The sequence below is a fragment of the Molothrus aeneus genome, chromosome 3 (genome assembly GCF_037042795.1).
Source record: "Molothrus aeneus isolate 106 chromosome 3, BPBGC_Maene_1.0, whole genome shotgun sequence".
Taxonomy (NCBI): Eukaryota; Metazoa; Chordata; class Aves; order Passeriformes; family Icteridae; genus Molothrus; species Molothrus aeneus.
The window spans coordinates 15,855,750-15,881,207 of record NC_089648.1 but is presented as its reverse complement, the minus strand read 5'-3'; the positions used below and the strand labels follow the sequence as shown (position 1 = coordinate 15,881,207).

Below are 25,458 nucleotides of genomic sequence, written 5' to 3'. Positions count from 1 at the left end.
ATATCTCTACGCTCTAGTGACTGCTGGGAAGTGGGCATGGAGAGACTGCCACGCGCCTGGCATCTCCGAGCAAGCAATGTGTAAAAGCTGGAAGATTTCACAGGATGGGAGACTGGTTTCTGGTCGACCACTTTTAATAGTCTTGCTGAATATCGAATTGCATTGCTGACACTTCAGTTGTTGATGTTCTTAGGTTTGTTCCTAGCAAAGCCCTGGCCTTTTCAACAGCAACAGAGAGGGCACAAGCATGGAACAGTACACATCACTCCAGACTCACAGTGCACTGCTAAACCTTACAACAGCTCCTTGTAATCAGCTCAGGAATTTAAATCCCACCACTAATACACATTACCTGATGTTATTTCATTACAAAGGGCATAGTATAATACACGACCAAAGTTTATCTTCCAACCAGCTCAAAGGACAGGAGGAACAACCTGCACATGGACTGTGAGATCACTGAAACACCTGCGCAGGGGTCTGTGTGCAGGACTTGGGCTACAAGCTGGGAGGTGTTACTGCAGACATCTAGGTGTTAAATGTGCTCCGTGCCCAGGGACTACTGGAATAACCCACAGGAATGGGTGTCTTTCACTTGGACAGCATCAGACTAGAGCTGAAGCCCCAGAGGAACTGAAATTGTGCTCTAGCCCCTTTTTCTCCCCACAAGAAGATGAAGAAAAGCCACTCACGCTGCACACGTCTTCGAGGTTTTAGTTAGGTTCAGCTCCTTACACGAAGTCAGCTGAGTGTGGTGGCTGCAATAGGAAACACTGAGCGCTGGTTGCACAGGGTTTGGGTTTCCTCTGCTCTCTCACTCTGCTGGGTGGGTAATGCAATCTGCAGCTGAATCTACCACATAATTTGCTGTATGTTCTGTTGTTTCTGTGGGGGTCATTGCTGAAATTTCCACTTCCCTTTCTCCATTACTCTGTGTATCTGTGAAACAATGCCCGTTTTGTTTAATGTTTGCCATCAGATATCCAGCGAGTCCTTTGAAATGTGCTCTCCTCTCTGGTACAGTAGCTCTCTTTAGGCACTCCATGGAAGGTGACCAGATGCGCAGGAATACCCCAGATGACAAACGTCATTTAGCAGACAGCAATTCATTCTCTGCTCAATACAGGAAAAGTGGTTTCACAGGGACATTTTAAACATTTGTGCTTTAACTTTTCTCTGCCCCTATGAAACAAAAAGCTCCAACCACCCCAATTCCTTATTCTGTTGTGAGGAATAATGCTCACAAGCCACAATAAATAGGACTTTGCCACATATGGCGCTGTTAAATGTACCCAGACAAATCAGAGAAGACACAGGGACAAACCAATATCAGCAACAGCTAACTATGAAATTCCAAATTAGATTTATTTCTGAAGCAGGGCACAGGTTAATAAGAGTGTGGGAAGCTGTTTAATTTCAGAGAAATAACAGCTTCCATGTCTAAAAGTGTATTTAATCCGTGTGACTGTCTGGGCAGCATGGCAGCCATAGCAGCCCATGGCTGCAGGGTGTAAGGGCAGAAGGAAGAAGTGGGTCTCCTCCAGCTCTGCAGGAGGTGCAGGGGGGGCTTTCTGCTTCCCATGTGGCGGGCTGAGGTCACCTGGTGCTGTTGTGTCACCATCTGCAGCCCAGTGTCTGAAAGTGTACCTGTCTGACTGGATGAGCAGGCTTAGGACCCCTGCCTGGTTTCTGTCTGGGATCACAGCGATGATTTATACCCCTCTACCACATTCTGTCCTGTCCCTCCTCCTGCCTTCAGGGGTTATTTGTGGTTTGTCCTGAACACCACCAACCACTGGGAGGTCAGAGGGGCCTCGTTTGTTTCCCCGCTAACAGGATCTAATGCAGGGAGCAGTATCAGATGCCAGTTCAGGGGACATTCTTCATGTACCTTCAGGGCTGAATTCTGCCTGTGAAAAGAGAGGTTTATTTCATCCTGTTGGTAAAATCAGCTTCAGAATTTCCTTCAGCTTGGGCTGTAGTGCTCTAGCAGAGCAGCCAAGGAAAGCCATGAGCACAGACTGGCTCCACCTGTACCCAACTTCCTCAGTCCTGTCCACCCTGGGGCAGCAACCTGACCCACTAACTCGTGTTTCTGAGGTTGAACTCTGCTGGTTCCTGGTTCCACTCAGGTAATCTGCCCTCCCTTGCTCCCATCTCTCTCCTCCCCAGGCCACAAAAGGCCTGTGCCAGAGAGCTCTGAGGAATGAGGGGACAAGTGGACAGAGGATGGGAGGGAGAGAGAAAGCAAGCTTCAATGGCTGCAGTCAGCTGTAAGGGGGGAAAGGAAGGAGGAAAAATAGCACAAATGATGGAGGAGAAATGCTACAGCTGTATGAGCACAGGTAGCATTTACTCTGTACTTGCAGTACAGAGCCCCAGTTCCCCCCCTGCCATGGGGGTGGCAGTGAGACTGGGATGGCACCACCTGCAGAGAGCAGCAACCTGCACAGGATCCATTCTGCCTTTCTTTTCTGCCCTTACTTTTTAGGAAATCATCCATATTTTTAAGCTATATAACCACACCACACAGTCACAGAGCAAAGGAAGGTTTCAGGTGTGCTATCTGGCACCCTACCACAATTTTACCCTGGAAATGTCTTTCTTTCCCCTGCATAACAGTTCTTGAACCAAAGGTAGGAGGAATTGACCCAGAACTGCCTCCCCATAAAGCTGTTGTCATGTTAGCACAGCAGTGCTCAGAAATCATTTGCCCCCTGCTAGGTCCTTTTCCCTGGACTATGTATAAAATCAGGAAAAAAAGTAATCCAGGTATTTATTTGCCCTCCTGCCTTTCCCTGCCTTTCCCCTCCCCCTTCTCAGTGTCTGGTCTGTGGAGTGGGAAGCTCTCAGGCTGACAGAGGCACAGCAGCCTCAGGAGAAGGTCAGGCGCCAGGAGCACACAACATTGCAGCTGGCTGTTTGGGTGCTGGGAGTGCTGGGGAGCAAACACTGATTGCAGCTTATCAATAGCAGCATCTCTCTTGCCTCGCTCAGCCCTCCCATGTGCATCATTTCTCTGCAGGACTTGTCACCTGCCAGTGGTTTTTAGAGAATAGAACCAGGCCATTTCAGATGTGTTGGCAGCACAACTAAAATGGTGTCAACAAATTCCTCCTATTAATTCTTGATTTAGGAACTAAAGGAAAAGGGAGAAGTTGCTGATGGACGTGTGGTACCCCTGTGAGGGAAAGTACAAATGTACCCATACTCAGATAAAGTAAGATGTCTGGAAAATAATTATGGACAGAAAAATGGTATTCTGGAACTGTTTAACAGAGCTGGTCCACTATCACACATTGCTTTAAGGGAATTTAGTGGTTTATGAGTCACTAGGATCCAGCTCATGTCCAGCTCTACCTCTCTGGCTGGACATCTGGCCTGTGCTTTCATCTCCTACAGCGAGGGGAATGGAGCCCAAGGTTTCACACTGGTCCCAGTCACAGGCAGGAGACAAGAGGTACTGGCAGGGTGGAGTGTCAAGAGCACTTGGATGTGAAGTGATAGCAGTGTAGCCCCACATTTATCTTCACAGAGAAAAGCAAGGCACACCTTCCCAAGAATATTTCTGAAATTCACATTCTCTGAACCTCAGAGAAAAGAAAAACAATTCTTATCATTTGCTGTGCCTGTGTTTGTGCAAAAGTAAAACACAATATGGAGATTGTTTACCCAAAATCATGGTGTTTTGTTTCCTTGGCCTATCAGGGCCAAGTTTGTGTGTGTGTGTGTGTGTGTGTGTGTGTGGAGACTGTCAGCGGACAGTCACAAAATGAGTACCGTTGTGTGCAGGGTTGAGTTCTTAGCAAATTCACTTTTAGATGTATAAAATAATATAGTATAATAAAGTAATTAATTAACCTTCTGATATCAATAGAGTCCTCCTCATCATTCCTACTTTGTCAGAGTCCTCTCAGCACAGTTATATAGCAGGATGCTCTGGGAGCAGATGTCCAACTGTGGTGAGCTAAATCTCTTTAGGAAAACTCCTAGAAGGAGATGTAGCACCTTGTTCTGGTTCCTTTCTTCAAGCCTAGTTTGCTTCAGTATTGCTGTGAGCACATTTGTGTTTTTAGGGCAACTGTCAGCCAAATTTGAAGTAGAAAATTATGTTGAGCAGGTCATGAAACTCTGTAATAAGCAGGTTACCTATTAACTTTGATATCTTTCTGTTTTACTTGACACTGTTGCCACAGTTCAGATCTTGATTTCACAATATTTTGCAAAACTGACAAAACTACATTTTCATTGTATGAGTAGCCATGGAGGAAGTAAAGGGGTTTGGGACCTGGAGTTTCTGGGACACAAGCCTCTGGAAGCAGGGTAATATTGCCAGCTTAGGACAGCAACTGAACAGATTTGCTAAAATTATGAAAAAAAGAAGGTTGGAAGAGACTCCAGGAGATGTTCTACTCAAGTTCCTCTGCTTCAGCTGCATCTATTTGAATCTCAGTAGTGATATTCTTGAAAATGTCCAGATATGACAATTCCACTGTTCCCACAGGCCATTTATGGCAGCACCCACAAGAAAGGTAAAAAAAGCTCACTGCTAAAATGATTCCAAGGATAAATTAAGCAACCTAGGCTTTTACTTAAGGCTGCTGGTAAATTCAGGACACTTTACTTCATCTGTTACATCCTGGGCATCTTTTCAATCATAATCTTAGTGCCCCAAGCAATAAAGAAGACACAGCTTGAGCTACTATGCTGAGTTTCTGTGGCTTTCTGCCAGCTGAGGATCTGGCCTGTTTGTTTTTATAATGACAGCTCAGACTCTGGACCACAACTCTGCAACAGGAGGTTGGGCTTTGAGGGTGCTGTCTCCTGATGTCCTGCTGGCAGCACTCATCTCCTTCCAGGAAATGAACCCTTTGTTCCTGCTGCAGACGTTGGTTCACCTCCTCACAGACATCGGGGCAGAGTCCTGCCTGGAAGCACACAGAAACACAAGGTTTGCCGAAGTGGGGGTCAGAGTACTCCCTGCAGGTACTGCCCAGGGCTGTCTTCTCCCTCTGACTCACGGATTTTGCAACACAGTGGAGATAGCAGGGCAGTGCTCCCTGGAATTTGGCTGCTCTGCTCTTTGCCTAGGTATCTGTTTGTTTAGGAGTTCCATTCATCAGCCAATTACCATCCAAATGCTCTGGCACTGTACTCACCCAGCTGGGCTGGCCTCTCCCTGCCTGGCACCGGATGTTATTGAACACTGACACTGATTTCATACTGAAGGTTGTTTCATTGGGTCTTGTAGGGGCCTTTGACACCAGAGTTCTGGAAGGCACTTTCACCCTGGCAAGCTGAAAAGCTTGTATGTTCTTACATGTGTGCATGGCACCAGAGCCGGCAAAAGGATACATTTCCAAGGAAAAGCAGCAAATTAAAGCAATGGCTGTGCTTTCTTTCAGCCTTCATTGTGCTGTCATGCCCCTTTTCTTCCCTGTCAGCTTTTGTGCCACCAGGCTCTCTTCTGACCTCTTCTGCTTTCAAAAACTTTCTTCTCAATTTTTCTTTGCTCATGGTACTCCTCTGTTTGCTCATCCTTTTACACACACCTGGCTTGCACAACATCTTCAATACTTTCTGTATTGCATGCTTACAGGGGCCTGCAACATGCAATTCAACAACAGAATGCTTCCCTTGTCTCATGGCCTGACATTGACAATATCATTTCACACTTTCCATGATCTAAACTTTGAATCTCTTTATGCTTTTTTGTCTTTCTTGGCCCTTGGCATGTTGTTCTCATCCTATTCATCCCTTGGAGTCTGTCTAACTTGGTTTGGGGCATTTATAAGCAGGCTTGTGACACTGCTTGCACATGCATGTACAATTTAGCTGTCAGGAGATGCATGTACAATTTAGTGTCAGGAGAGAGAGTCTCAGACCTCTGTAAGGACATTTGGGTCTGCAATTGCATTACTAGACCATCTTCTGGAATTATCTGTTTCCATGGTGGCTACAAATGCAGGAAGGAGGAGCCACCTCCCACACTACCCAGGAACAAATGCATATCTTCAGGAGGAAAGGACAAACAACTTTTGCCAAGCTCCACAGGCACTTTCCTCTCCCCACAGGATTAGTCTGGAGTCCTGCCAAGGCAATGGTTAGACACAGGGTTTGGGAAATACTATTACAGCTCAAAGATGCAGCACTAACTAGACACTCAAGACACAGAACATACTGTTCAGGGCTTGGGCCTCCACAGCCTTGCAAGTAAAGAAAACTCTCAAACCTTTTTGAAAACTCTCAAAATTCTTTCTTACAACTGTGTTTTTCTTGTCCATACTTTCTTTTCAGTTTGATATATTTCATACCTAAAAATGGCAACAGAGGAAAAAAAAAAAGCAGCCAACAAGGCCAATTAGTCTACCCAAAGTTCTGAAGGAAACCTCTATTTGATGTTGTACCTTTCTGTAAAGAGGCACATTTTAGCTCAAGGGTTTTACTTGGTTAAGTATTTTGGGATTTGGGGAGATTTGAAAGTAAGCTTACATAATTGGTTTATCCTATCAGTAATGTTGATAACTGCATACCTTCATTGGCTGGCAGACTAAACTTTGAGTTGTCATACACTAAATTAAACTAACAATCAACAGAAAACTAGATGAGATTAATCTTTTATTATTGTTATTCAGCATGAATCCTTAAATGTAACAAAAGCTAAAGGTAAAAAGCTCACATTCTGCTTCGATTAAGGCATTCAAATGCCTTTGTCTTCACCCTAACACAGGCCAGACAGAACTAAGTGAGGGCATCTTACAGGCTTCTCAGTGACAACCTTTACTTAAAATCCTTCTGATGTCTGTTCAAGATTTGGCATAATCCCTAGTATTTCAAACAGAAGCTCAGCATTTGTATCATATGAGGTTACACTGCTACAGTCCTGTGAGGAGCATGGGACAGATCAGTCTAATAAGTCTTTGAAGAAGAAAAGAACTGTCTTTGAATGCTGAAATAATGTGATTTTTGATAGCAGATTTTGAGAAAAATAAAAAAGGGCTTCATTCTGCTTAGAACATTAATCAGTGAATTCAAGAGGTAAAACTCTTCATAGTAGTAAAGCCAATATGAAAATCAAGAATTCAGTGGGTTCACAAATGGTAAGGAACTCAGCCTCTGCTTTACTGAGACAGGTACCCCTCTGGGCTTCAAAAAACAGGCAACACGTCCTAATTTACACAGCTTGACACTTACAAATTTTGAAGACCCATCTGTGAGTAAAAATGAGTCCAGACAGGAAACCTTTATCTGGATAGCACAAAGCCAAGATTAGGAAATTACACCCAAGATTCAGCAAAGTGTAGAAAATTTCCCATGCAATTCAACGTTTTAATGATTTGTTGAATTTGTTTCCCTTCTCTCAATTTCTTCTTCTCTCCTTTCTCTCTTTCTACTCTTCCCCCTTCTTCATTTTGCTTTTTTAATTTATTATTTTATGACTGCACTGTGCCTGCACTGACTTGGTAAACCTACCCCTACTATTTAGACATGCCCAACCTACATAAAGCAAGAAACTCTTAAATTCCATAGAGATGTTTCATTTTCAAGCTGAGAGGCAGCAACATTTAATTACTAGCAGGCTAATCCTGCAATCATCACTCACCACAACCACTCAACACATGGAAGGGTGCTAAATTGATTTTAAATAGTACTGTGTAATGACTGACAAACATAAAAAACAAACAAACAAGAAAGCAAAGCTGTTCAGATAAAGGATACATTCTGAAATGTGGTGGAAAAACATTAATTAAGACTAAAATATCCACAATGGCAGGTAATATAGATCTAGGCTGATTTCCAGGTATACCAGAATGTTTCTCTCAAATCTCACAGGCTGCTTACCACTATTAGTCACCTATGGATTTTTTTGTATGAGGTATTCTTCCATGTCTGGGAGGGTAGCTGCACTAATTCATCAATAAGATCCTTTTCATGAGACCAACCACAGTTTGGATTGGCACTGATGAAGCAGCTCTCCAGTTTCTTCCTGAAAGCAAGCAAAAGAGAGAGAACAGATATAATTTCAGGAGCTATAAATTCACCATTACCTATTTACATTCCATTTGCTATTGTGAAAAATAACTACAAATAGTATTATTTGAGATAAGGTATTGAAATTATTTGATCCTTTTATCTTAAGAAAAAAAGCTTTTCAAAGCTCAAGTAATTAATAGTTAAATGCAGTCACTCCCTACACACTGCATGCATTGCCTCTATTCATTAACTGATGAGATTCCTTTTGTACCCTGCAAAAAAGGGTGACAGTTTGAGTACATGAGATTAACTACTTAATTTTGCCTGTTTTCTAACACAATATTGCCCTGTGTAATATGCATTCCATATCTGGGCTTTTATGTCCAAATACAAAATCTGCTAAAATGTGTGGTTCAAAAGCCATAGCAACATCCTACCTAAATCAAGAGCATCAAAACATAGTGTGGGGCAGAAAGCCACAGAGGATTATTGTGTGTGATGGGATTTGAAGAATCAAGAAATAATCAGGACAACTACATTTGCTTTCGACTTTGGTATCCATGAGACCTCCCCGTAGAAGAGACAGAGCACACAAGGGAACAAGGGTGACAGCTTCTGCAGTGATGACTTTTCACTGCTTTTTTTTTTTTTTTTGTTCTAATACTTTAGTTCAGAAAGCACAATGGGCTACTGTGCTTTCCACCAACATATAATTAGCAATATCAGAGATCCCAGCTCTCCTTGTTAATTCAAAGCAGTGTCTGATCTTTTCTAGAGTGTGCCCAGTGTAACATGTGGTGAATTGAATGAGCATCCCACTCCAAGCAGGTATTTTGAAAGGCACCCAGTTCTACAAAACTATGACACATTCTACCCCAAATCCTGCTTCAACTAGTCATTCAGAATTGTGCAGAAAAAACATCTGCCCTATTTTACTGGTTACATTTTATGCTGTAAGTCATAACTCTCACAGATTACTGAGGAGGATGCAGCCTATCTTAAATGAAGAGGACAAGGGGAGACTGTGCAGTGGCAACATGTACCATTGCAATGTTCATTGCAGGCACAGGAGCAGAGAGACCTAACAGGGTCTCACAACAGGGATACAACACAACTTGCCACAGATCTTTCTTATAAAAGCTGAAGCAATGCACCTTCATTTTCTATTGGTGGGCAGTCACTGTACATGACAAAAAGAGCTTCATGAAACAAGCTGTGGACATGGTATTTAGTCCAGCTGTAACTTTTTCAGTCCTGATAAATGCACTAAACTGAGTCAGAAATTACTCATTCCTCTCCATAACATTGCTCCAAAGTATTTGACTGCAGAGAACCAAGATACTGATCTAGGATAATAAGACAGGGAGAGTATTCCACGAAAGTTCCAACTGTACCTTTATGCTTATTGCCATTTTGCCAAGTTCAAACCCATTTCTCCTGCTCACTGGGCTATATCCCAAAGGACAATCTGGGATGCATCCAGAGATAGGCCCTGAAAGAAATAACATGGGGCACATGCACTTTTTCTAGTAAGTAACATCTACTAAATGTTTGAGGCAAAGTTGATGTTAATACCCACCACTTGCTTAATAACTGAGAGTGATAACAGGGAATGTCAGATAAAAATGCTGCCCTCTGCCCTTCATTGCATCTAGACATGTATGAGAATCACTCAGTACTTTAGACTGTTTCCCTTAGCTGAGCCAAAAGCTAGTTTCTATTAATTTTAATAGTTTATTGTGATAGTTAATAGTTAATTATTAATAGTAGTTAGTTATTGTAGTTAACTTAAAAAAAAAAGAAGCCATTGATATAAAAATGGAGACTGAACCAACACCATGACCATTTAAAGTTCCCTGAAAGAGTAGTAATTGCTGACACAATCTGCTCATCCTTACTGACATCATCACAACCAGCTCAGATAAAGATGTTCCCTCTCATTAGAGCAGCATGGGTATGGGCATTATAATGCTTAGAGGAAATTTTAATTTGGCAGTAGTTTGCCTTCTAGAGCAAGCAAAGGCTGTTGTGTACAAAACTCAGGAACTGTAATGCCTTGGTTTCACTTTTGTTTCATGGCTGCAACCCTAAGACTGTGAAGCTGCAGGATCAAAAGGCTCCATCTTGCTGTGATATAGAAGTCTCTGTAGACAAGCTTACAAAATAGGTCTCTGAGGTATATTTTCTGATTAAGAAGGGAAGAAAAGTGATGTATAGATGGGCTATTAATTTAACTGGATTGGTACAAATGTGCCACTTCAGAGGAATATACTCCTTTTGACCAGAAATTTAATACCAGGGATTTTAAAGGTAGGTGTGTTCAACTCTGAAAAAAAATCCTTAGGTTGCATCAAAGGGAAAAGTGACAAAACAAAAAGGAGGCATTTGAAGTTGGGCTTTTGAACATGTATAAATGAGTTGTATGAAAGGGAGTAAGGACAAATAAGGAGCATCCAAATTTTGTGGGTGTTCAGGATGTTTTGGGAGACTTGGAGATTCCTGGTGGGCTGCATTCACATGCCAGTCCTTCAGCACTACAGATCACCTGCTGAACAGACCTGAACTTGTCTAGGTCCAGTTTGAAATAAATGGTGTTCTGCATGCAAAAAGCCAGTCCTGTATCAGTCTATATCAGCAACTGGGAAAAGGGGAAGGAAAGGGGAACTTTTAGTGGGTTGATTTGATCTAATACATATTTTTAAAAAGCCCTTTTGTTTTCCAAAGAATTCTGCTCTACAACTAGATAACAATGGATTGTAAATTACTGGATATAAAGACAAATTTTTGATATATTTATATTATACTGGCAATTTTTGCTGCTTACATGAAACAAAAAAAAAATCGTCCTTTTACTGACTTTTATACAGAATATTATCATATTCTGGCAGAACAAAGTACATCACCCAAGAAACTGTCGCCCAGTGAGTGATGTCTTGTATCTCTGCCAATATTAGCTTTATGGACCAAGTAACAATATTATGTTAATATCTGCTGATTGCTATTTGTGTACCAGACTGTTCCAATACCATGGTGATGAGCATGCTGTTGGTGTCTGGAACAGATGGACAGAACACAAGAGATCTTTGCCTTGATTTCAAGACAAATAGGATTACCTGTTTCATTAATAATGCTACATGAAAGCACAGACAAAACCACAGTTCTATCTCCATCTCCACTAACTGACAGGAGGAAGAAGATATATGGCACACATTGGATGCCCAAAAAATTTACCCTAACTTTAAGGGAGAGCAAACCTTTGAATCACTTGTAAAGCCAACATAGGTGCTTTATGCTGTTTAGATTGGAAACAAAATTCACCATCTTATTGTCAGCAAAAAAAATCCTTTGTAGCTCTCTGCAAAGGTGATATTTGAGGCTGGAGATGAGGCAATTGCCTGCATTCTGCCCAGCACCACTGATTCCCTATCTGCTGATTTAAACACTCCTTACAAAGAAGTCATTGCAAGAGCTTCCTGCCATTTGAGAAGAAAACTGAAAGCACTGTGAGTGACACTTGGCATCAATGCTTTTATATGACAAAGAAATAGGAAGAAAAGTAGACTTCAATTCCATGATGTTGTTTCTTAAGCCTTACCACCAGCACCAGATAGACACTTTATTCTGCACTCTCTTCTTCTTTCATAGAAATGAGGAAGAAAGACCAAGAGACAAAAGAAGGAGGACATCTTTTCACTGTAGGTTGTGCAATTCTATTTAGAATGAAGCCTGTGATATTGGGGAAAAAGTGATCTTGCAACAATCTCATACACAGTAGAAGATATGATGCTGTGTACTATTGACAAACTGGCTTTGAATGACTGAAAAAGCAGTTATGTGGGGAAGAGAACTTGGACAGAGCATTGAGACCATAACAATAACAATTCCTTTCCTATCTCAGTGGAAATCGAAAAGAGGAAACTGGATACTATTTTCATAGAAGAGCTGCCAATTTCCTACTGATATCAGAAGCCCATCACGTTTGGAAAGGAAATTATCTATTCCTGCATGGCAAGGCTAGCAGGTGCAGACGGCATGTGAACAAATTTCCCAACCACTGATCTGTCAAGGGCACAAAACATAAAGTGCAAATGGTTTTATGGACAATCATTCAGTTCCTGCCAGGTCATCCACAGATTCTGGAAGCACTTAATTCAACTTGGCATCCAGAAAGGTTTGAAATAAGGCCACCTACAGAGGTGAGGTGTCACAGGAGCTGCCAGGGCGAGCACGACTCAGCTCATAGTTTGTGTCTCGGCACGAAAGGAGGAACAGTCATGAAAAATGCTGAAAGTCTGAGGAAACGAGATTTTGCAGCTTCTGCTGAATGTGTCAAGCAAGGTCAGCTCTGCGGGCGGCTGCTCACTGTGGCTGCTGGCCTCCAGGCATCAAAGCCTCACAGCTAAAAGGAGAAAACTTTCTGCAGTGCTTTTGCTCTTCATTCCCTTTTCACCTGTGAATAGCACCCATCTACATCTGTCCAACCTCACACTGCCACAAACACAAAGAGATTTTGATTGGGTCCCCGTTTTCTTCTGAAATACAAAACTGGAGAAAATGACAGGAAATAGCAGAGCAAAGATGGTTTCCAAGAAGCACAGAGCCAAATCAGCACTTTGTTCTGAGTGGGTAAATTAAAAATCTCCACTGCTGCTCTGTGGAGCAGGGTGAAATATAGTAGAAACACTTATAGTGCTGCAGAGCTTTGCATTTGCAAATATTGACTGAATTTTCATTAGGTTCCAGTCACAAAAACAGGTTGGATAAGGTTGTTAGTGTTAATTTGAAAGCTAAGCAGTGATAGCTGCACATACAAAACTACATCCCTTCCTTCTTCTGAGGGACAAGTTCCTCTCTCCTGAAATGGGTATCAAAGATGGAGAGAATAAATTATCTTCTGAGTTGCCTGTTTACTGCCTACTGACCATTTGGTGAGAGAAGATGGCTGGCCTTTAGAGGGTGGTTCATTTTACTTTCTCAATTACTTCTGTTCTCTTCAATAAGAAAAATGAATAGAATGTGTAATAAGAAAAGCAAAACTGTGTACAATACCATCTTTATTGTCTCAATAATTCAGTTTGTTCATTTTCTTTAGGAAAAACCCAGAGTTTCCATGCTTTGGCACTAAAGTTTTAGTCTGGGTTCTAGAAGTTAAACTACATACTTTTTCTTAACTTCACTGCGCTAACAGTTAACTTACATAACTCCATTTAGCGGAGGTACTGCTAAATGACTACGAGAAATTGGTCTGGAGTGATGAGGTCATAATTCAAGGCATTAAATCATAGAGTAAAAAATCTCTATATTTGAAGCTATGCCAGCTTCAAGGGGGAAAAAAATGGGGCGAGGAGGAAAGAAAAAAGAAAATAATGAAAGACTGCCCTGTAGCCTTCAGATTTTCTTAGATATTCACCAGTGAAATCAGTGAAATATTCTTGGGCAACAGTTAATTTTTAAGCTGAAAATATTCAAAATACTACCCAAGGACCATTGAAAATAGCACTGGAAAATGTCACCTGAGGTGCTGTGACTTATATTGAGCATGTTAAGAGGAAGACCACAGCTGCTTTGGGTATGGTCTCTGCTCTCAGGCACCAGTGTCACACTCCAGACAGTGTTTGTGGTTAAAACTTGTTTTCCATGACACAGACACTTTCCAATATACAGTGTCAAAGAAAAGCTATCCAGGATAGGATGAATGTGTAGTAATACCTCTCATAAGCAGTCTCCCAGTTTCCGAATTCCACAACCATTTGTTCCTCCTGCAGCCAGAACACATACCCATGTTTGCTCCCAAGGTCACACAAACAAGCCCCTTCCCTTCACAGAATCAGAAGAACCAGTTTAGCTGCATAGTCTGACAAGTACAAAGATCACCTCAAACTACTTAGATTCGGGTGGTAGTAGTAGATGAATTGTTGGTATTTACAGACAGAAGGCACTTGAGCTTCATGATATCTAAAGGAGGCCTTGTACTGGAAGACAGCTCATTTCCCATACCTACCCAGCACTCATAGATGATACACAAGGCTCAGTTCTAACCTGTTGGCAAACACTGTGCTCAGGAAAACAGCCTAAGGAGCCTGGAAAACCCCCCATTACTGCCTTTCTTGGCCCTGGAGCTGATTCAGATCTTGGCTAAGGTTATGCAAGCACAGATCTGAGCAGTGCTAGTTTACAAGGCCGGGACTGCTCAGGCAGGAGTCACTCAAACCCCGGTCACACCACCTGTATCAGAGTGTTGTGAAAGTCATTTGGCAGGATTGACACCACCCTGAATTCCTTACAGAGGGAAATACTGCTCTCACTGCCTCAGTGATAGTCAATATTATAAACTGGGACTGTTGGAAGAAGGGCTCATGCCCTGCACACTGATTGCCTATTAAAATGCGAAAAGTAAGGCCAAGAAGGCAGGAATTTAATCCAGAAGTCTGCTATCTCATAGAGTAATATAAGAAATAAAATAGAGTAATATAAGAAATAAAAGCAGGGAATAGGAATTAACTTCCTCAGATTTAAGAAGTACTTCTCCCTGGATAGGAGCTGTGCTGTTAGACAACACATCCTAGGGTGTACTGTACATATAGTTCTTGTAGAAGCTTTATTACTTTCCAGAGCCATAAGTTACAGTTCATTTAATAGAAATATTATTCTGTTACAAGCCCTACTGAAGGGTACATTTTTACTGAGAATTTCAGTGAGGCAAAGGAGGTTTTTTTTCACACCTATCTATACAGATTCTTCCATCCTAGTTATGTCAACAGATATTTTCTATTTGGTGAAAAAACGTTTGCACTTGGCTAAGCACCTAGATAAAGCCCTTCTGTTTTCTGCAGTCAAGATGTATCTTTTTTTACAGGCAATGACATAATCTACATGAAACCCACCTTTCTTTCTTACCAAGGCTGATACATGGTATACATTCCCTGTGTAGAATAAAAAGGTGTATATTCTCTGTGTAGAATAAATTTTCAGCTGGTGCTAGTAAACATGAGGTAGGTTACTCAAGCCCAGGCCTGGAGCTAAATGAAATTTTCAGAGACAGAGAGGACATGCGCACAGCTGTTTATTCTGAACAGTTCTTCTGATAGGTTCCTCTTTCTTTTTCCATTTAAGCTTTTGTTTTTTTTCCCTGGGAGAAAAGCATAGCTTGCCACTACCAGATATTTCAGCTACATGTTCTCAAATAGTCAAAGGAAGACTATTATTCAAGTCAACCAAAGCACTAGCAAAACAATGGGGTTCTTACCTACTGAGATGAAGCTCAAAGATGAAGGTGTTGATAAGAACTACAGAAAATTGTCCTGGTTCACAAAATGTACCTATTAAACTTGACCTACATGTTCATGTAGATTGCTTTGTGCACCTGCTACTGGATTTTGTTTTCTCATTCATCCCCACTAGACAAATATATGTGATTTTGGAATGACTAGCAGGTTAAGCAAAATTAATCTTATCAGTAATATTGATGTAAGAAACAGTTAAAAAATGCAATCTACATATAGATATCGACCAACTCCTAGCATATTTTCACCAAATGAATAACCAACTTCCAAATAAATGCCAACAAAGCCCCTGCACAAGAGTTCAATATTGTAAACCTGTCCCTCAGTTCTCTATAAAACAGGGCTAACAAGATGAAAGCAGGTTTAAGTTTAGAAAGCTGCTTCCATTTGCCCTTTCTATGTCCCAATGAGGCAACCTTGCCAGAGCTGGAAATCACTAAATATAAAGGAAGTGTCTTCTCCAACTGTTCTGATTCCCTAAGGAAAAAAAAGGCTTTGTCATCGTATTTTGTGTGTTAATGCCTATTCTGCTGTCTTCACTTCCTCTTAGAGTAACTTTTTAATCCAGTACTGATTTTCAACTAAATTTGAAAATGAATCAGAAGTTTCAAGACACAAAATCATCCCAAGTTTAGTGAAAGTAGGCAGCTAGCTGGAAAAAGAGGAGATCCAGATGGTGTCTCCAGCCATGGAAAAGAGTGTAGCAAAAGCCTCATTCTTACCAGGCATCAGAAAATTCATCTAAGACAAAGACCATACAGGCCAGAGGGAGAACTTGCATGAAGCACAAATCCATTCGAAGCGAGGCTTCAATGATTCCATTATTCATGGACTTCTTGCTCATTTCTTTTAGACTTTTCAGCCACACACAAGGCTAGGGTTCCCCAAATATCTGTTCATGCCATTCACAGTCATAGTTCTGAGAACTACGCTCTCAGAATAGATCTCCTTAGTGCCTCAAACCACTAAATAGTTCTTCAAATACCTTTTCCACATATCTACATTTTCTCTCACCATAAGAAACCATTTTCACATGTGGCCCAATTTAAAATGTGACTCTGCTCTGGAACTGGTTTGTAAGAGCATATGAGTCAGTGTTTTTCTTTCTGTTTCAGATATTCAAATGGTACCCCAAATGGCAGTCACTCACCTTTTGTGCAGGCAGAAGTCCTGCCCATGATGCCATATGCTTCTGAATTACCAATGGGGCTTCAGGCTATGTAGAGGTGGTTTCTTCTACATCTAGAAGTGCCAGTGGGTGAGATTAACTACCTCAGAAGTTCCTGACCACTCATCAGGGTGCTAACAGAAGAGCTCATGGCAGTATTGCTAACTCAGGTGAGGCAAAGCCAGCTGCCATACCTCAGACCAGGATTTTAAACTGATTAAAATTATACACCTCTGTGCTTAGTATGAATCAGGGAAAACCCATAAAACCTTCTCCATGACAGGCCAGTTTGTAGCAGCTAGAAGCACCCATTTGGCTGTGGAGGGAAAACCTCTTTCCTCTGCACAGCTGTATCTGGAACAAGACATCTGTTCATGTCCTAACCCAGCCAAGGCAGCAGCTACTGTAGTTCCAAGAAAGCAACAATCAGAAAGAGAGCCCTTAAGACTCCAAAACTACCTACTCAAAAAATAAAGAAAACCCTATTTCTCCAGCAATACAGACATTATAAGGCCCAAGTTTATTGCACTTCCTCATAGAACAAAATGCTTTTTGGCACATTTTCCAATCCTATAAATGCTGTGGAATGAAAATTAAATTAATGCACAGAACAACTGTTATGACTCAGCCTTCAACCCAAAAGTAGTGATCAGTACTGATCATCTGTATCAAGCAAGTTTTGCACATTCTTTCAGTTTCAGCAGCCAAAAAGAGAGGTGCTCATCTTGACTCCAAATAAATCTCAATTTTTTTTGTATTTTGGTATTCAAAACTTGGCATGTATCTCCTAAATTAACAAGTACCTTAATACTAGAAGGTAGTAGTTGGCTCTCATTCCTCCCCCCAGCCATCCACTTCCATAAATTGCTAGGAAGCTGGAACACTGGAGTCCCTTGTTCCTCTTCCACATGAAGTGAAATGGCCGGTGGGGTTCCACATTATTAGTGTTGCATGTTGAGGGTTGGAATAGGCAGAGAATGATAATACAAGCCTTATTTCTTTAGGGATTCCAGCTCAAAGAATCATCCCCCACCCACTTCTTGCACTAAAAAGACAGTTATTAACTCCCTGATCTGCCTGCCTGTGACAGACAAAGGAAGGGAGAAAAATAAAACAAATGAACTGAGGAATAAATTACTTTTGGTAGTCAGATGGAGGAGAAGCCTCTGAGGAAATGTAATCACCACACCCTGCCACTTATTAAAGGATTGTGTGGAAGCCATGGCTGGGCAACTGCTTATGCAAACTTAAGGAAATATTTGCTTAATAAAAAGATTAAACAGAAGGTTCCTTGACAATGTCTGCTGTGCCTAACAGGACTGGACTGTTACAGAAAACATGGTCTCTCATTGAGATCCATCCAGGCAATGGTGTCTGTGTGCAGCAGACAGATCTGTGCATACACAGGTTAACTGCAGGATTCAAGCCACAGGGGAAAAAGAGGAAAATGCTATTTTTTGCCTACAGACTGTGACAAAAAAAACAAGCTCAGAAAATTAGTTCTGTTATGGATCAATACTTACATGCATGTGTGCTTTCAAGGCAGAGCAGAGTTGCAAGCTGTTCTATTTGATGGATTTGTTGCTTAGCAAACTTTCAAATGAAGACTTTTCACATGCATCTGAAGGAAAAAATTGTAATTTGAAATTTGGCCCAAAAATTTTTTTTTAAAATGTGGAGCTGTAGGGAAAAATCAATCAATACATACACAAAATTTACAAGTACAATTCGTACTATGAATATCCAGCAGAAATTAACAACAGTGCAGAACTCTCTTGGTTACATTTTTTCCCAGTGAATGGTACTGTTCACATTCTTCAAAAAGATTAGAAGTGGGAGGTTGCATGGAGCTACTCTGATTCATTTAATCTTTTTTTGTCTTTTTCCAACTAAGCATTTTCACAGGGGAAAACCAATGATGTCATCAAGTTCCTCTGTCTGCTGGGACTATGTAGTTGCAAGGTTTTCTGCTGATTTATGGATTAGAAAATTTCAGTGATATTGCTAATAAAAGTAAGCTACTTTGGCATTACTGTGTGGTAGTTCGTGAAGAACATAGAAGTACCTCATGACCTGCTTGTACACCATGACCTGCTTGTAGGGGATGAAGAATCACCCAACATTCCAGGATACCAAAAAGGAGACCAGAAATAGGCACAATTTTCCTTTGAATAAATCAACTCCATATTTTATTAGTTATTCTTGTCTGCAACATAATTTTCCTAGTTAGAAGAAACAGATCCAGAGGAGAATGAGACAGATTAAATTCTGCCTCTGTAGCAGTGTGCTGTGGTCTTTCCTGCTACAACTACTCATCAAAATGTTAAAAAAATCTAGGAAAACTCAAAGCTTCACATTAAAAGTATTAAATTAATTAGCTATATTTTTAATTACCAAGCAAAAATGACAAAGCTAGTTGTTGCCATCTTCACTATCCAGGCTGCTTGCCATAGTGATGTTTAAGAAATAGGGCTGAGTTGCTGAGCTATTTGTGCCCAGCTCTGACTCCATTTGGATCTGAGCCTAACTAGGCAGAGACAGCACTGAGTTACTACACAAGGCTGCCACCTCCTGTTTTAAATCTCCACTTCCTCACGGGCTGATTAATAATCTGATCAGGGTGTTCCTCCCAACACTGGCTTTGATTGTAAAGCTGATTCTGCATAGAAAGGATGTTTTCTCAAAAATAATTAGAAACAAATTTTACATAAGTTACAGGAACTTGAGCAAGCATGCAGTATGTCATATCCATCTTAGAGCAGTTATTGATTTCCAAAGCAATGAGCCCTAATGAAAAAAAAAAAAAAGATTATTTCCTCCTCAAGTAGCACTATGCTGCGTGTCACTGTTCAGCATCTCAGCAGACAGGCCTATCCATCTTATTATGCACATTAATCAATTGCCAGATAAAAATGCATTACTGACATCTGAAATGTGCTACTGCATTTATAAAGTGTTGATTAAAGAGAGAAAGATTGAAGAGAGAAAGGCTGCATTTCCCCTCCAAGTATTAATACTAATTTAAAGTACAAGTGGCATTAAAACTGCCAAAGTTGAGAAATTAGAGGTCAGTCTTACACTTTGCACACTCCAGATGTCTGACAGTTCTTTGCTTCTAATCAATTAGGCAACAACCTCACAGTCTTTTATTTGCATCTGAGACTTTCTCTTCATGAGCCTGGCTACTGGAATCTAAGTAAATGCATGTTCCTCTCTTACTATCTAGCCTGAGACATCAATATCTCCCTAATCAAGAAGCATAAAAATTCTCATTCAAAAGTTTTAAGTACATACAATGTTCACCTGCAAAAAAACAAAAAAACAAAAAAACAAAAAAAACCCAAAAAAAACCCCCCAAAAAAACAAAACAAAACAAAACAAAAAAACCAACCAAAAAAAACCCCAAAACAACAACAAAAAAATCAAAACAAAACAACCCCCCAAATTCAGGGCAAATAATCTCAACAAAGTTGCTAGTTGAAAGTTTGTGATATTGAGTGTGACAAGGGAAGAGAGGTTTTCCTTATCCTACGCTAGTGGTGCATCCACATACTTGAGCTATTTCCCCATTTTCATTCTCAGTCTTGGTAAGTTTTTGGACTTGACCAGAAACAAAAGGCTTTAAAAATACCAAGCCTTTTGAGAAAAAGTGAAAGGTGCAATTCAAACTCCCAGCAATACAGATATTGAGAATTTGTATGCATTCTGGAAAAGCTACTTAATGAAAGACACTGCAGTTCATTCCAAAATGTCTCTCTCATTTAGTCAAACCCTTAACACTCACAGAGTTGGGGCATGCACAGCTTCTTTGGGCAGCCTGTGCCAGTGTCTCATCACCTCTGTCATAAAAAATGTCTTTCTTAAGCCCAGTCTAAACCTGCCCTCTCCGTTTAAAACCATTTACCCTTGTCATGCCACTGCAGCCCATGGTAAAAAGTCTTCTGCCACTTTTCTTATAAAGCCCCCTTCTAGTATTGAAAAGCCAAAATAAAGTCTCCCCAGAACCTTCTCTTCTCCAGGCTGAACAACCCCAGCTCACTCAGCCTGCCTTCACAGGAAAAATGGAAAACCTCACTGCTTTCTTTCATCTAATATGTACAGCATTTTACAGCAACCACAGATACTCTCATGTAGAAGTATTTGGTAAGAATTGACTTTAGAAGTGCAGAAACAGATAAAGAATGGTAAAAAAAAAAAACCCAAACACTAATCAATTAATTAAAAGCAATATTTACCTGCATGGGGCTTAACTTCAGCACACTAAAGAACAAATTTATTTGAAACTACTTTCTTTGAAAATTTGAGATGCAAATTGACTTCAGCTACCAGAATTCAGTAAATTACAGCAAAACACTATTTGCATGTGCTGTGGATGAGTTTTGAAAACTGCATTTATTCTTTTAACAAGTCAGTATTCGAGCTCACAGAATTAAAAAATCAGTGTTGTGGTTAATACACAGGATTGGTGTCAGATGATTTAGATACTAGTCTTTACTTTGTCTCAGACTTCCCCTATGAGATCATCACTTACAATTATCTTTTCAGAATTGGCATCTAATTTTGGATAACCCAGCTTTGCCTGCCAGACTTTAATATCTGGAACTCAATTTTCAGAAAATGGTTTAATTCACTTCAGCTGGTATAAAAAGAACTTGAAATCTCTGGAAATCAGGTTTCTGAAACTCTGAAATTCCATTGGGTGCCATTTATATCTCTGGAGAGTGGCCTCAAAATGTTACCAGTGATGTAAGTGAAGAATTCAGACTTATTAATACCTTGCATCTGCTGCACATGTAAACAACTACAAAATATTTAGGGCAATGGAGAACAGGGAGAGAGAGCATCCAGGGGTTTCCCATGAGTCCAGTGTCCAACACATCACATCTGCACATTTTACTGCTTCATCTTAAGGCCTCAGAAATTGAACTGTTTCAAATAAGAAGCAAAGCTATAAAGGCAGACTTTCTTTACCATAAAACTATTTGTGTCCCCTAAATTTTAGTGAAATCAGTACAGCATATGCCCTGCATGAATCTGGGCTTTTGTGACAAAGCATCATCACATCTACAGTGGTCAAAATTCATGATGATTTGTAGTGCCTGAAGTCTATAAGATAACTTTGTTTGAAGTTGAGTTTTGAAAGTTTTGAATGGCAGATGGGACATATGCTATAGATACTACATAAAATGGAATTTTTGTTGAATTTAAAACACAAAGTGACCTTTGCAATGTGTTCTTATGTTTATCTGGAAATGAGCCAACAAAAATAAAAGTTCATTTTCTGTACCCCTGTGATGCTAAAAAAACCCCCATTTTCTCTGCCCTGTGAAGAAATGTTTGTGAAAAATACCCAACAATAAAAAAGCCTCTCCTCATAGTATTTTAATTACAGCCAAATATCTCACTCAAGAATCCTCATGTAACCTACACTGGATCATGCCATCTGTGTGAAGATGTTTTGCAATTAAGCCAGTACTTCCAGCCCAGATGACTCAGAATGGGTGGTGCTTATAGGGAGGAGAATCCAGACCCTTTTGACCTTCACAGAAATCCAGGCCTGCTCAGCACTCCTGGGGTGCTGCAGTTTGACAACCAAGTTGTCTTTTCTTAGCAGGAAAATTATCCTACTTTGGCCCCCATGGCCACACTGCCTCTGGCACCTGAGTGTGGTTGGCTTTGATAACCAGGAAAGTGAGATATTCAGGGTCTGGGGAAGGTCAGAGTCCCTTAATGCTAATGAGGTAGTCACACAATCTTGAAGGTGTGTCTGCTGAGGGCTTGTCTGCCCTTTAAACCATGATCTATTCAGAAGTATCCAGACTGTTTTAAACTTACTACATCCACAGTTTGACAAATCCAGAAAACTATCAGTGTTTAGTCAGGGGACATTTTCTGTGAATATTTCTAGTCTTCTATTTTTGGTAAAGTAATGAAATAAATCCAAGTCAAAGGTAAAATGCCCCAATAAGAAGCCAAACAGATTATTGAAGAGAAAAGATTAATGCTACTTTTCAGGTAGAATGTCTTTCTCCTGCCCTGCCAATACAACACTGGAACCAGCCTCATCAGCATAGGAATGAACTGGCCTCAGTTTCTCCAGCCAGCCAGAGTTTGCAGGTCCAAATTCCATACACCTACACTGGGAGAGAGGGCTCTGTGTGGAGTGGAGGAGGGACTAAGGAACACACTGTTTGCTTTGCTGCAAGCAAGATATCACTAGACCCTCCTTTCTCTTCTATACTGAGCAGAGCTGTAGGTCAGCTGTTGCAATAACTCATTTTCCCTTTTAAATCTGAGTATTTCCTGCCTCTCTTTGTATGCCTGCGCTATTAGGTTAAGCACAGAGCACTTAATTGGCAAGTTCATAAAGATCTATCAAACTCTTTATAAAAGAGAGGTACTACTTTCTCTGATAAGCTTCAGCACTCTGCTTAGTCATCATACTTTATTATGTTCTATCACAATGTCTTGCTCACTCACAGAAGTCACAGCTAAGGACTCTTAGGAAACTGTGGGTAGTTCTCTCCATGGCTGCTCTTCTTACAGACACTGCATTTTAAAAAATCTTTAAAACGAGAAGTAATATCTCAGTTCAGCTAAATCAGTAAAACAAGTTTTAAAAGAGATGTCTGTTCAAACCACATTTAATTTCCTCTCCTTGCACTGTACACGACATTTAATAAAATACAAAAATCTTTTACGGCTATCCAGCAGATAACATCAACAACAGTTGGTAGTAAGAAGAATGGTGAATTTATTGACTATACCATGCAGGATGCAAGTTCAGGTACTTCTGGTACAGAACCTGTATCCCTCTGATATTAAATCTTTATGCTGGGCTACAAACAGCAAATTAACCATTTATATTTGCCAGACTTCAGTATCACTATTTCCTGAGAGACTTTGATTACATCATAAATTCTGATGGCAATTATCAACCTAACCCTTTGTCATGCTGTGTTTTCTTTAACTGATGGGCTAAATTCCTGTCAGGAAAAGGCTCATCTGATAAAAGCTACAAAACATTATTAAGAAGGAGTTGCGTGTTATATTTAACCTATTTAAGGATCTACTGAGTATCTAACCTCAGAAAAGTTAGTGAAGAAAGTTTGCTCCTTTTTTACTTCTTTGCTGCCATATTAAAACATAGTTTGCCTTGGAGCAGAGTAAATGTTGCCACCACTGTGCATGAGGAGGCACAGCTGAAGCATTCTGTCTGACGAATAATTTGAACTCAAAATGAAACATTTCTCATTCAGAGATTGCAGATGCTTTCCACGTGAGCATTAGTATGAGGTGCCATGGTACCCTATCCAGCTTTGTGGGACTGAGGCACAGGTACTTAAGTGCTGTGTCCAGAATTACCCAGCAAGTCCAACAGCAGAGTGGGAAACAGGGTGTAGTTCCCCTAGTGAGCCCTCTATGCTGGGTCCAACAAGCTGAGGGATTTAAAACATACAGATTAATTCATTTTTCTAGACAAAGAGCAGGCTTTTAAGGCAATTGCTTTATGCATCTGGCTTCAACCAGCAGTGTAAACCGTGCCATGCTCTCAAAAGCAGATTATAAGAAGATCATTAATCATATGTATATTAGAAAGCAATCCCCACCCAGGTAAAGCTGTGCAGAGTGACCAGGATGTCCTTCCATCACAGCTGCGCGCCACTGGATCAGTTCATGTTTGTTTCCATAGTCTCTTCCTCCTACTAGGTATGACAACCCTGTTGTTTCCTCATTCTCAATATCTGGATGTGATTAAAGTTTAAAATGTCAAATATTATGGCCTATATTCTGGTACTTATAAAATTTCTCATTGTTCTCACTATTCTGTAAAATTAAAGGTAGAAAAAAATTACAACCATAAACATATACATCTATCCATATGAGATAGGAGAAATGGGTTTAAAGTGTTTACAAAAGACTTAATGTGAAAGGAGCTGCCAGGTTGTGGAAGAATGGGTGTGGGGGTCTTTACCAACATCAAGCCATGCAAATTTGTTGCAGAGAGAAGCACAGCCTGAACTTCTGAACTTCGGGGGAAATGCACAGACCTAATAGACTTATGAGTATTAACTTCTCAACCCAGGGTCATGAAGTGCACAATGAGGGAGGGATACACATTCAAGGGGGAATATGTAGCAGATGGTTTGGGAAGGCTGTACCTGGGGAAAGGAGGGGGGCAACATACATCCTCCAAAAAGTCAAGAGAAACCCCACAGGGGTATGGCCCACTGGGTTCTCTCCCTTTATTCAAATAAAGTTGATTTTTGCAGGATTCCTCCGTCTCCTTTGCAGACACTGGCCTTTCACAGCATGATTTTCCACGCAATATGTATCTCCCTTAACTATACAACCCCCCTCGTGGTTATATTGTGTGATACCCAATTGCATCAGGCTGCTGTTCATAATGGACCCACACAGCTCAGGGCACGGAGGGAAAAACCTGGGGTTTATTCCTGACTTCTTGTGGAAGTCAGTGGAATTTGGGGCAACACAATAAACAAATATTGGGCTGCCAAAGACAATGCAGGAGGTCACCCTTATCCTTTACAAATATTGGGCTGCCAGAGAGGAGCCAGGAGATCACACTTATCTTTTCCTTTATTCAGAACCCATCACACAAATGCACACTGTTCGCCAGGCAGACCTGGGCAAGGCCTCCTGGGAGGAGTAGAAGTTCCTCCGGGCTGTCGAGCTATGGAATAACATAACATTCATGGCAAACAGCTTTTAAGAGCTCCCTGATTTCGCCAGTGCGAGGAAAGAGAGGAGAGAGACCCCCGCGGGGAGGGGAAGGCGTGAGGGGGGAAGGCGGGCCGTCCCTCAGGTGACCCGTCCCCGCCTGGGCATGGGTAGGAGACGAACACAAAGAGCCGACCTGGCAGGTTGGGGTGACTCGGGAGCCTTGGGGTGCCTCGAGGGCTCGGCTTCGGGGCCGCTTTGCCACCAGGGTTCCCCCCTTCAGCCGCTGCCGCTGCCGCCGCCATGGCAACGGGGGCGGGGCCGGCGGCGGGCGGGGCGGTGGCGCGCTGA

General features: G+C 41.2%; 1 long non-coding RNA gene across 3 annotated transcripts; it reads right to left on the bottom strand.

Annotated features, from left to right (window-relative positions):
- Positions 1–58: 58 nt before the first annotated feature.
- On the bottom strand, positions 59–25,410 carry LOC136554416 (uncharacterized). 3 transcript variants are annotated; one of them, XR_010783327.1, is made up of 4 exons: positions 25,304–25,410; positions 17,949–18,046; positions 7,843–7,987; positions 59–1,910 (listed from the first exon to the last, which is right to left on the bottom strand). It is a non-coding gene; the product is annotated as an uncharacterized lncRNA (long non-coding RNA). The 3 variants fall into 3 exon arrangements; XR_010783326.1 differs by lacking the exon at positions 59–1,910 and adding an exon at positions 9,369–9,466 and having other exon boundaries at positions 6,602–7,987; XR_010783325.1 differs by lacking the exon at positions 59–1,910 and having other exon boundaries at positions 6,602–7,987.
- Positions 25,411–25,458: the final 48 nt, after the last annotated feature.